At 43.2% G+C, this 9,450-nt stretch overlaps 1 long non-coding RNA gene across 2 annotated transcripts in view; it reads right to left on the bottom strand.

The window, feature by feature from the left end:
• The window catches only part of LOC144235125 (uncharacterized), a 146,360-nt gene that overhangs the window by 33,581 nt on the left and 103,329 nt on the right, over nucleotides 1-9,450 (bottom strand). For both annotated transcript variants that reach the window (XR_013336147.1, XR_013336146.1), the window contains exon 4: nucleotides 6,415-6,540. This is a non-coding gene — a long non-coding RNA (uncharacterized LOC144235125). The remainder of the gene's footprint in view (nucleotides 1-6,414; nucleotides 6,541-9,450) is intronic.

The raw sequence follows: 9,450 nt of genomic DNA, 5'->3' as shown, positions 1-9,450 counted from the left end.
AGGAGACCATGACCTGAGCCAAAACCAAGAGTCAGTCGCTCAACTGACTGAGCCACCCAAGAGCCTCAGGGAGTTGCTTTTTGAACAGCTTTACAGCATGCTGAGGTAGGCTTATAATTTTGCTACTCTACACAAAGCTCTTGAGGTGCTTGGCTGGCTCAGTCAGAAGGGCATGCGACCCTTAATCTCAGGGTCATGAGTTTGAGCCCTATGTTGGCTGTAGAGATTACGTAAAGAAATAAAATTTAAAAACAACAACAATGCTCTTCGGAAAACAAGCCCTATAGATAGGTACTCCTATCAAATTGGTTCAGTTTAACAGTAGCTTCTAGAGGCCTAGTACATGTAGTCGGAGACTGCAGTTGATAGAAAACTTAAAAAGTAGATCCCAGAAGGTGAAAGTTGTTTTCACAAATATTTTTTCTCTTNCTGACCCTCCCCTGCTCATGCTGTCTCTCTCTCTCCTAGAAATAAATAAAACATTAAAAAAAATTAAAAAAAAAAAAAACATCAAAGCGTAGCTCAGAACACTTCAGTGACAAAAGATTTGGTCTCACTAAGGAATCTGCTTGATAGCTAAACACTTTAGACCAAACAGTTAGCATGAGGCTATGTACATCTTATGACAAGCGTTACCTTGTCCTGTTAAAATAAGCCAATGCAGAACTCGAAAGAAAACGAACTGGGCTGCAGTTCCTAAATATCACGGCATCACATTCAGAAATAGAAAGAAATCTTATTTCCAACGATGGTTTTCTTTATTTTTTGCTAACATTTAAAAAAAATCTGTAAGGCACGACAATAACTACTTAAGGGGAAGATAAAATTTCTTTCCATTTCCGAGAGGGTTGGCTTTGAAAGGCAATCCTGATCGGAGGCTTGCCCTTATGCTGTGCAGCGCCCAGAGCTCTGTTTCACGTCTCCTGGGTAATGGAATGCCCTAATCCCTCCCCATGCTTCCTCTCATACCTACTTCCACATTCTCCTGTAGAGACCTACAGAATGTTCCGCCACCCATTACAGAGATCCTATAACTCACACTGTTTGTGCGGGTCACCATAAAATTGGCTATAAGCCATTTTACTTCTTAGCAAGGGACCCTGCCCAATGAGATTTTTTCCCCCATGTGTTTGCCTTATTCACCACTTAATTGGATGCCATTCAACTCAAGCAATCAGGGATTCAGAGAATTGGAAAATAGAAGTTAGTTCCATCTGCAATGGCTGCAAAGTAGAAGGTATCAAAAGATTTCTGTTGGTCAGACCAGAAATATTTAGACCATCAAAGGGACCCCTGTCCCTGGTGGCCATTGTATGCCACCAACTGTTGAGAGGCCTATCAGAATGAGGGGAATGAAATATTCAGAGATCTTGGAGTCATGACAATGTCCATTCCCGAGGAATCCACCCAAGGACTTCAGGGTTACTTATCAGACATTGTTCTCATGTCATTCCTATGGGGTCTTCAGGAAGGCCGCCATTCCTGGGACACCTGGATGACGCGCAAGCCGTGGGACACCAGGGCCAGCCAAATCAACACACGGCCTGGTAGCCATTGCTGTGGTGACGGGGTAAGTGGACAGCAGGCTGGGGATGCCCAGGATCCGCCCACCATCGGAGCTCTACGAGCCAGAGTTCCTAACTAAGGTCCTAGCAAGATCCTGGGAGAGAATTCACTCACTTGCGGTAATAGGATTCTGGGCTTCTATCGAGGTTCTCCAGGAGAGGGTCGGAGTCCCCTCTTAGAAACAAACAATGTGAGCCCTGGTTTAGTTGCTCCTTTTTACAGGAGTCAACTCTTCCTGAAGACAATGGAAAATTCTAATTCTGTCTCCAAAGATTCTCCTCTAAGGGGTATCTTGGGACACTAAAATCAGCTCTCATTACAATGCCTAAAAAACGAAATAAAAACTGCTGGTTCACCAGATTAAATGCAATCTCAGTGCAAGGAAGACTCTTCCTGTCTCCCGAGGAAACTCATGTTGATGGAAAGGAAGGACGGGCAGAGGTTCCCCCTTCTGTAAACACGATAGGCTGAAGGGGTCTGCAGGTGAGGGACACCTGCCTGAACCAAGGATGATCATTTGATGGTTCCAAGGAAATGTCCCTGGGGACCAGACCATCCAAGGCAACACTCTTCCAGTTCAGCAGGGACGCCTCTAGACCAGGAGACTGTTACTATCTTTCCTCTATATGGGTAACTCATTCTCGATCTCCTCCAACACTTCCTTAGGATGCATTTTGAGAAACTGGAAATAGTTGGACCCCAAGACCTTGTATACTTCCTCCCCAAGTCTACTTCTCTTATAACACTACTGGCCTCAATATAAACTAGAGGGCAGGGAAGTCTGACGGAAAAAAAAAATAGCAGCCTTAACTATAATGCCATATTACAACTTGATCCCTTCTGTACAATGGACCAAAATCCCATATGGTCAGACCTTTATGGCCCTATACCCATAAAACCCTGATTCGTCCATATTCTTTTAGAGGGCCTGATAGCACCCCTCTTCTCCCCCTCTACCCCTCAATCCCTCATCAGTTCAGCTGCTCCAGACCCTTCTACTTCTGTTAATCTGCCACCTTCTCTATGTTCTTTCCTGTTCCGTATGTGCCACCCCCTTTGTCTCTTTCAGAAACAGTTTCTGCCAAGATTGCATACATGCCTCTCTCTGTTTTTCCTGAGTCATTTGTTTCCTCTTTGTTTGCTTCTTCTTTTGTGTGTCAGATCTGGAATAGATCTGGAGAGAACTGTATGAATGTTGCCTGACTCTTGTATGGGGGTTTTCTCCCTCGTTCCTTTCCCAGGGTTAACGGCTATGATAATTGGAGCTAACGGTCTGGTCAGTCTATCTCTGGACGGGGACTTTAAGGAATACAGTAAAACCTTGGATTGAGAGTAACTTGTTCCATGAGTGTTCTGGAAGATGAGCAAACATTTCTAATAAATTTTAACTTTGTAAACGAGCGATGTCTTGCAATATGACTAGTATGTGACACCAAACGTCACATGATCACAACGAAACCAGTGATTCTTCCCCCTGGCTCTCTGTCGCTGCGGGATTGTGGGTGATCATCTCCCATGCTTGGATGCTCTGTCTCAGGCCAAATGTCACGTGATCACAACTGAGCCAATGGTTCTTCTCTCTCTTTCTCTTTCTCTGCAATATTGTGGGTGTTTGTCTCTCATGCTCGGAGGCTCTCAGGCTGTGTCTCAGGCTGTGGCATTTGGCAGAAATCAGTGATTTTTCAGAACATTGTAAGGTGCCCACAATGGGCACTGATGTGTTTTTTGTCACTTCAAAGCACCTATGGACAACAGTCCTTTGCTTTTCCATATAAGAGTGAGCTTAGGAATGTGTTGTTTCATTCTAGGTCAAGCTGCCTGCAGATATAGACCCTTTCCTCTGCTGCCTCATTGCCAGTTACATTAAATGCAGTCTATGACAAGAGTTTATTAATACTATACTATAGTCAACATCCATGCTAATGTACACAATGGCCCCCATACAGAAAGAGATTCCATTGAGCAAATAGATTGTAGTGATTCCGTTAGTGACAGTGAAATAACCTACACAATAACCCACCTCTCCCTTGTCTCCCCCAAATTAACAAATTTCTTGAGGTTTGAATGGTAAATGAAGTCTTTTCGACTACACTTGTGTATTTGGGATGCTAAGTTACATGGAAAACATTGTCAAGCAAATAATGATAAGCCTTCAGTTGTATTGTATGGATAAATGCTATAACTGTTCCAGAAAATATAGGAGATTCCTCAAGTTTTAATAGGTTCTGGTGTAAGGTTATCACTTGACATTCTAATTATTAGAATGTTACCTGTCACAGAAATAACTAGATTTCCTTGCCAACTGCATTATAATGAATTCTCATCAGATCTTTAACCAAGTCTGTTTCTGAGGGTTTTTTCCTCATTTATAGTTATTGTTCTGATGCTCTTGCAAAATGTGTTTCATCCTCAAGGAGATTCAAAGAAAGGACTTTTGACAAATACAGATTTCTAGTATCTTTAAGATTTTAAAACAAAGCTGAGTAAGAATTTCCAGAACTAATGGGAAAGCTGCATTCAAACAGAACAAGAAATAATAACATAGGACTAAATGAATTGAGGAAGATGATTATATTTTTTTGACTCTTATTTGAAATATTTCTGGTTCTCTGACATTTGCTCTTGTAGATTTAAAAAAGTTTTCTCTTAAGATATCTGTGACTCACAGAAATATGATAAAATAATCCTTTGTGAACAAACTAAAACATTGATCTTTTCCCCCTACCTGAACCCTGTGAAATTTAGAAATTCTCAGTGTTCTTTCTTTCACGGCAATATTATTATTTGCCTAAGTTCAGTGAGAATCTTTTCCCCTTATAACGGGATACCATTGGAAACTGGTTATTATACCAAGGCTTTGACTGGAATATCATATTTGAGTGAAATGCATAGACTCAGATACAACCAGACAGCTTTAGGGAATTAAGGTTGACATTATGGGGCCAATGGAACCCCCTGGAAATGTTGGCCTGGTACCCAGCTGCCTTCCCAGGGGAGTAAAGAATGTCATTTCATGGAAGGTGCAGGAACCTCAATATATTTTGCAGACCTCAAGAAGAGGAATTCACCCAAATCTATAGGTATTGCAGGCAAGTCTGATGATAATTATTTGGCTTGGCTCTGGCCTTGAGAGCCTATTAAACGTTCAATCTAGAGATTCCTTATGAAAAATTCCAGTAAAGCAAGTTTTTAACAGCTTGTATGGCCGATCACTATTCTTGCTGAGCTTATGTAAATAATTCAGCCAAATTTGTTTAAACTGGGCTTGTTTTACCAATCAGCTTTGATTTGGCTATCTTCAATAAAAACCAGGGTAACTATAGAGAGAAAAATGTTTCAATCACACGTCTTTGCAGATATTAGATTTTAATACTGCTTAGTATAAACTAGACTACATTCTACACTCTCTTGGTTTCCTCAACTATCTGGCTATGGCCCTCCCACACTACAGTTTCTAATCTTCCACTGTCTTGAATTAAAGTCATTAAAAAACTAAAACTTTTTCCTGATGCTCTGCAAACTGAAGCTGGACAAATTTAAGGTCAACTTTGGAAAAAAGGCCACAACGCCCATGTTTAGACAATCTTTGCGCCTGTTGTTGTGTGGGCCAAACAAAATCACCAGAGACACTGATTTACAAACCGGAAAAACCCACCCGAATGCCACTGCCTACTCTCACTCCATCTGAGGATGCTTTGACTGTGACATTTAGAAATCTCAGGGGCAGGGGCGCCTGGGTGGCTCAGTCGGTTGGGCGTCTGACTTTGGCTCAGGTCATGATCTCGTGGTTTGTGGGTTCGAGCCCTGTGTCGGGCTCTGTGCTGACAGCCAGCTCAAAGCCTGGAGCCTGTTTCGCATTCTGTGTCTCCCTCTTTCTCTGACCCTCCCTTGCTCATGCTCTCTCCCTTGGAAATAAATAAAATATTTAAAAAAAATTTTTTTTAGATTTTTTTTTAAATGTTTTTTATTTATTTCTAGGAGAGAGAGAGACGGCGTGAGCAGGAGAGGGTCAGAGAGAGAGGGAGTCACAGACTGAAACAGGCTCCAGGCTCTGAGCNNNNCCATTAGCCTATGTTTTTCTTTTGTTTCCATAGAAGTGCCTCTTATTAATTATCTGGTTGCTTACTAAACAAAACAGAGTCTACATGATGGCTAGCTAACACCACATGCTACCTATATTAACTCCTCATGGGAAAGAAGAATCCATGAAGATGAAATCAGGCAGCAAGCCACTTGGCTACAAGAGGCCCTTGACTATATTCTTACAAAACTCAGGGGAGTCTACACAGTGATTAATACATTGTGCTGTGTATGGATCAATTTATCTGGAGAGGTTACAGAAACCTTCTAGATCATTGGGCCAGTAACTAAGTGGACCACAGTGCCTCATGAACACACCGCCACCTCCTCCTCCCCCTGGTGGGACTCCTTGTTTTCCTGGCTTCCAGGCCTTTCATCGTTACATCTTCTTGTGGGACCCTTAATAACCACACTCCTTATTCTCCTGTTTGGGCCTTGTATCCTAAAGTTACTAACAAAATGTATTTTTTCTCACCTCAACCAGAAAAATCTCCAGACGGTGGTCCACAGCAGCCCTGAAACAAATGACTATCAAGACCCACTAGACTGAGTCAAAACTTCCTTCTACTCCCCACTGTCCATCCAGGTTTCCTAAAACGTAGACAGCAAGAACTTCTGGAGCTCTCTGGCAGGGTGCTGGTCCCACACCAGCATGAAGTAGTTACGGAAGATAGACCATTACCCATCTTCCCTTAAGGGTTTTAAGGGCCCAGAGTCCTTGAGGAAGAAATGTTACAGTAGGCAATTAGTTAGGCTCTAATAGGATACCTGGAGGTCAACACCAAGGAGTCCTGGTCAACTATGGGGAAGGTCAGAGGCCTGTCTTGGTAGCACTTCACAAGGAGCTGGATCAAACCGCACAGGCCCAAGATGGCGGATGCCATGACAGAAAACCTGTGACCAAATAAGGAAGAAAGAGTAATAAATATTCTGCCCCCTAGTTAACCACTGTCAATAAAAGATAGAAACCCAGTCCCTAAGGTGCACAGATCTCTTCCAAGCATGCTCCTGCTCACTCACTCTCCCCCCTTCCTCTCTCTCTCTCTCTGTCTCTCCTCAGCTTTGAAATCTCAAGGGTGTACTTTTTGTTTTAATAAACTTTCCCATTTGTGTTTCTCATCCACTGTGCTGCGTGGCAGTCCTTGAATATGTACTATGATGAGACCAAGAGCCTTCAAGGACTCCCCAGTTCGTTCACCTGGCAACAACTGAAAGAATGTAACACTAGGAAAGATTGTATTCTGATAAAAACTAAGATTAAGAAATTGAAACANCAAGAGGGACAGTCAAGCACAGATTGAAAAATGCAAAAAAAAAAAAAAGAATAAACGGTTCTTTTAACAAGTGAGGAAACAAAGCTTGTAAGTAAATTTTTTTTTTAATGTTTTATTTATTTCTAGGAGAGAGAGAGACAGCGTGAGCAGGGGAGGGTCAGAGAGAGAGGGAGTCACAGACTGAAACAGGCTCCAGGCTCTGAGCTGGCAGTCAGCACAGAGCCCGATGCGGGGCTCGAACCCACGAACCGCGAGATCATGGCCTAAGCGAAAGTCGGACGCTTAACCGACTAAGCCACCCAGGCGCCCCACAAAGCTTGTAAGTAAAATGAATAAACATATACGGGTATGTTTTTCTCTAACATTTTCCGCAAAATCAGATGATGCAAATTAACTGTGATAGGAACTTCAGGCAAATATCCTGTTTGTCCCTCTGGATGCAATTGCTATCTTTTCCGCCCGGGCTTTGAGGGTTCAGTCTATGAGAGGCAGTGGCAGGAGATGGGAATGTGGAAGAACAAGGCTCAGGTATCTATTCCTCCAGCTGGCCACCACTCAACAGTGGCCAAGTTCCTCTACTGAAGGGCGCGACCCCTGCATCTAGCCCTCTCCTAGAGATCTTGACCCAGGTAGGGTCCACGGTTCTTTCTACATCCTGGAAACCACTCCTTCCCTCTACCCTTTCAGACTCAAGGGTGGTCACTGAACCTCAGCTCTTTTATTCCTCGTGCTTTGCCTTTTCCCTTCCTTTAACCCTTTCCCTACCTTTGTAGCTCCTTAAACTCTCTACTCAATTACCTTATTCGAGAATCACATCAATATTACGCTGAGGTCAACTGCCGGGAGCCGCACCGGCCTCTCTGGATGGCAGTCACAGCAAGGAAATGGCAGTGTTTGCACAGCTCCTGCCATGAGAGACGAAAACTGGTATCGCCTTCTGCTACTACTGGCTCATGTTGGAAATGAGGCTGCTGGTATTGACCAGGCCTCAGAATATTCCAAACACAGATACCTCATAAGGAAAAGCATATTCCTGCCTTCACAAAAGAGCTTTTAGATGAAAGCTCTGTGGATGACTGTAAAAAGCCTCTTCCTATGGACCTTGCATATCAAAGACAATTGAGTCTGGCCCTGAGACTAAGAGCCTAATTTAGAGTTAAGGGCAAATATCCACCCCCACCCATTTGTTTCTGCTTAGAGCATTTTCTGGCCTTTTATATGCTGATTGCTGCCTGTGAAGGAACATATTGAGGAACTTCTTTTGTGATTATTAGAGCAGAGGTGTTCCCTGAAAGACCTGTTTTTCTTGATACCTCCACCTTAAACAAACAAGCTGTTGACACCTGCCCACAGAGAAGTAACTTCACCCTTTTTATGCTGAAAACTTTGTCTGGTATGCTAAAGACACCTTCCTTCCCCATAGGATAGGAATCTAAATCCCCTACCTCAATCACTATTGTAGACGTTATGCATGAGTCTTCTACATATCTATGTTCTGGGAAATTTCTTACATATCAAAGAAGTTTGTTATCAGAAACGATTGTCTAAGGCAAATGCCACTTCTGTGCCGTCCCCCAAACACTTAATGATAAAATAAAGTTGAGCCCCAGTCAGAGCAAAGATGCCTGCCTGGTGACCAGAAAGAATCTCCAGGGCTCTCTCGCCGACACCGTCCATCCTTCAGGGACCCCTGGACATGCCGGAGCCGGCCTCCAGCAGTCAACTTTAGACCCCAACAGTTAAAGCCAGAAATAGATGAGCCCGCTTAACTCATGCTGTCATTAAAACCCATTGGGCATATTTCTGATCGCACTTTCTTGAGGCATTAATGAAGATGTTTTGCAGTGATGGGAACTTTCTACTTGCCAGACCAGAAAAGCCCTTATAACAACGGAATGCCTGGGAGGCCACGCCCAACATCTCCCCTTCTCCGCCCATGACCCTGTGCTGAACACACACCAACCCCCCACCCAAGACCACACGCTCTCTGCCTGTTCTCTGGCACATTCCCCCTCATAAAACTCTAGGTTTCCATCTGTGGGTGGAGAGGGTGCTTGTTAAAACTTGGGTTCTGCCGCCTCTCCGGCTGGCTGAACTCAAAATAAATGTCTCCCTTTCTTTTTTCCAAAACCTTGTCTCTTGAGTTATTGGCTTTTCTTGCAATGAGTTTATCTGAGTTTTTTTTTTTTTCTTTTTTGGCAACAAAGCTGGAAAACCCAGCCAGGAACTGTGTTTTCAATTTCTACAGCTCCCTCCTGTAGCCGAGTCCCCTGGGACAGAGCAGTTGTCCAGGACAGCACAAAGGCTCACTGGTTCATTTCCTGAGTGAGCAGCTGTGATAGATCCATTAGTAACATAAGCACTAATTTCCAAAAAATCATAATAATAGCAAGAACAGAGGAAAAACTTCAGGCTTTAGGTCAGAATGGCTCATCTAGTCAGAGAAGATAATGAAACAGGTTCTGACTTTGAGATGAAAAAGAAAAACAATCCCTAGGATAGTGCAAAGATTAGAAAGAGAATCATAAAT

This window comes from Crocuta crocuta, unplaced genomic scaffold, assembly GCF_008692635.1.
Source record: "Crocuta crocuta isolate KB4526 unplaced genomic scaffold, BGI_CrCroc_1.0 scaffold467, whole genome shotgun sequence".
Classification (NCBI taxonomy): Eukaryota; Metazoa; Chordata; class Mammalia; order Carnivora; family Hyaenidae; genus Crocuta; species Crocuta crocuta.
This window is presented reverse-complemented; position numbering and strand designations above follow the sequence as displayed.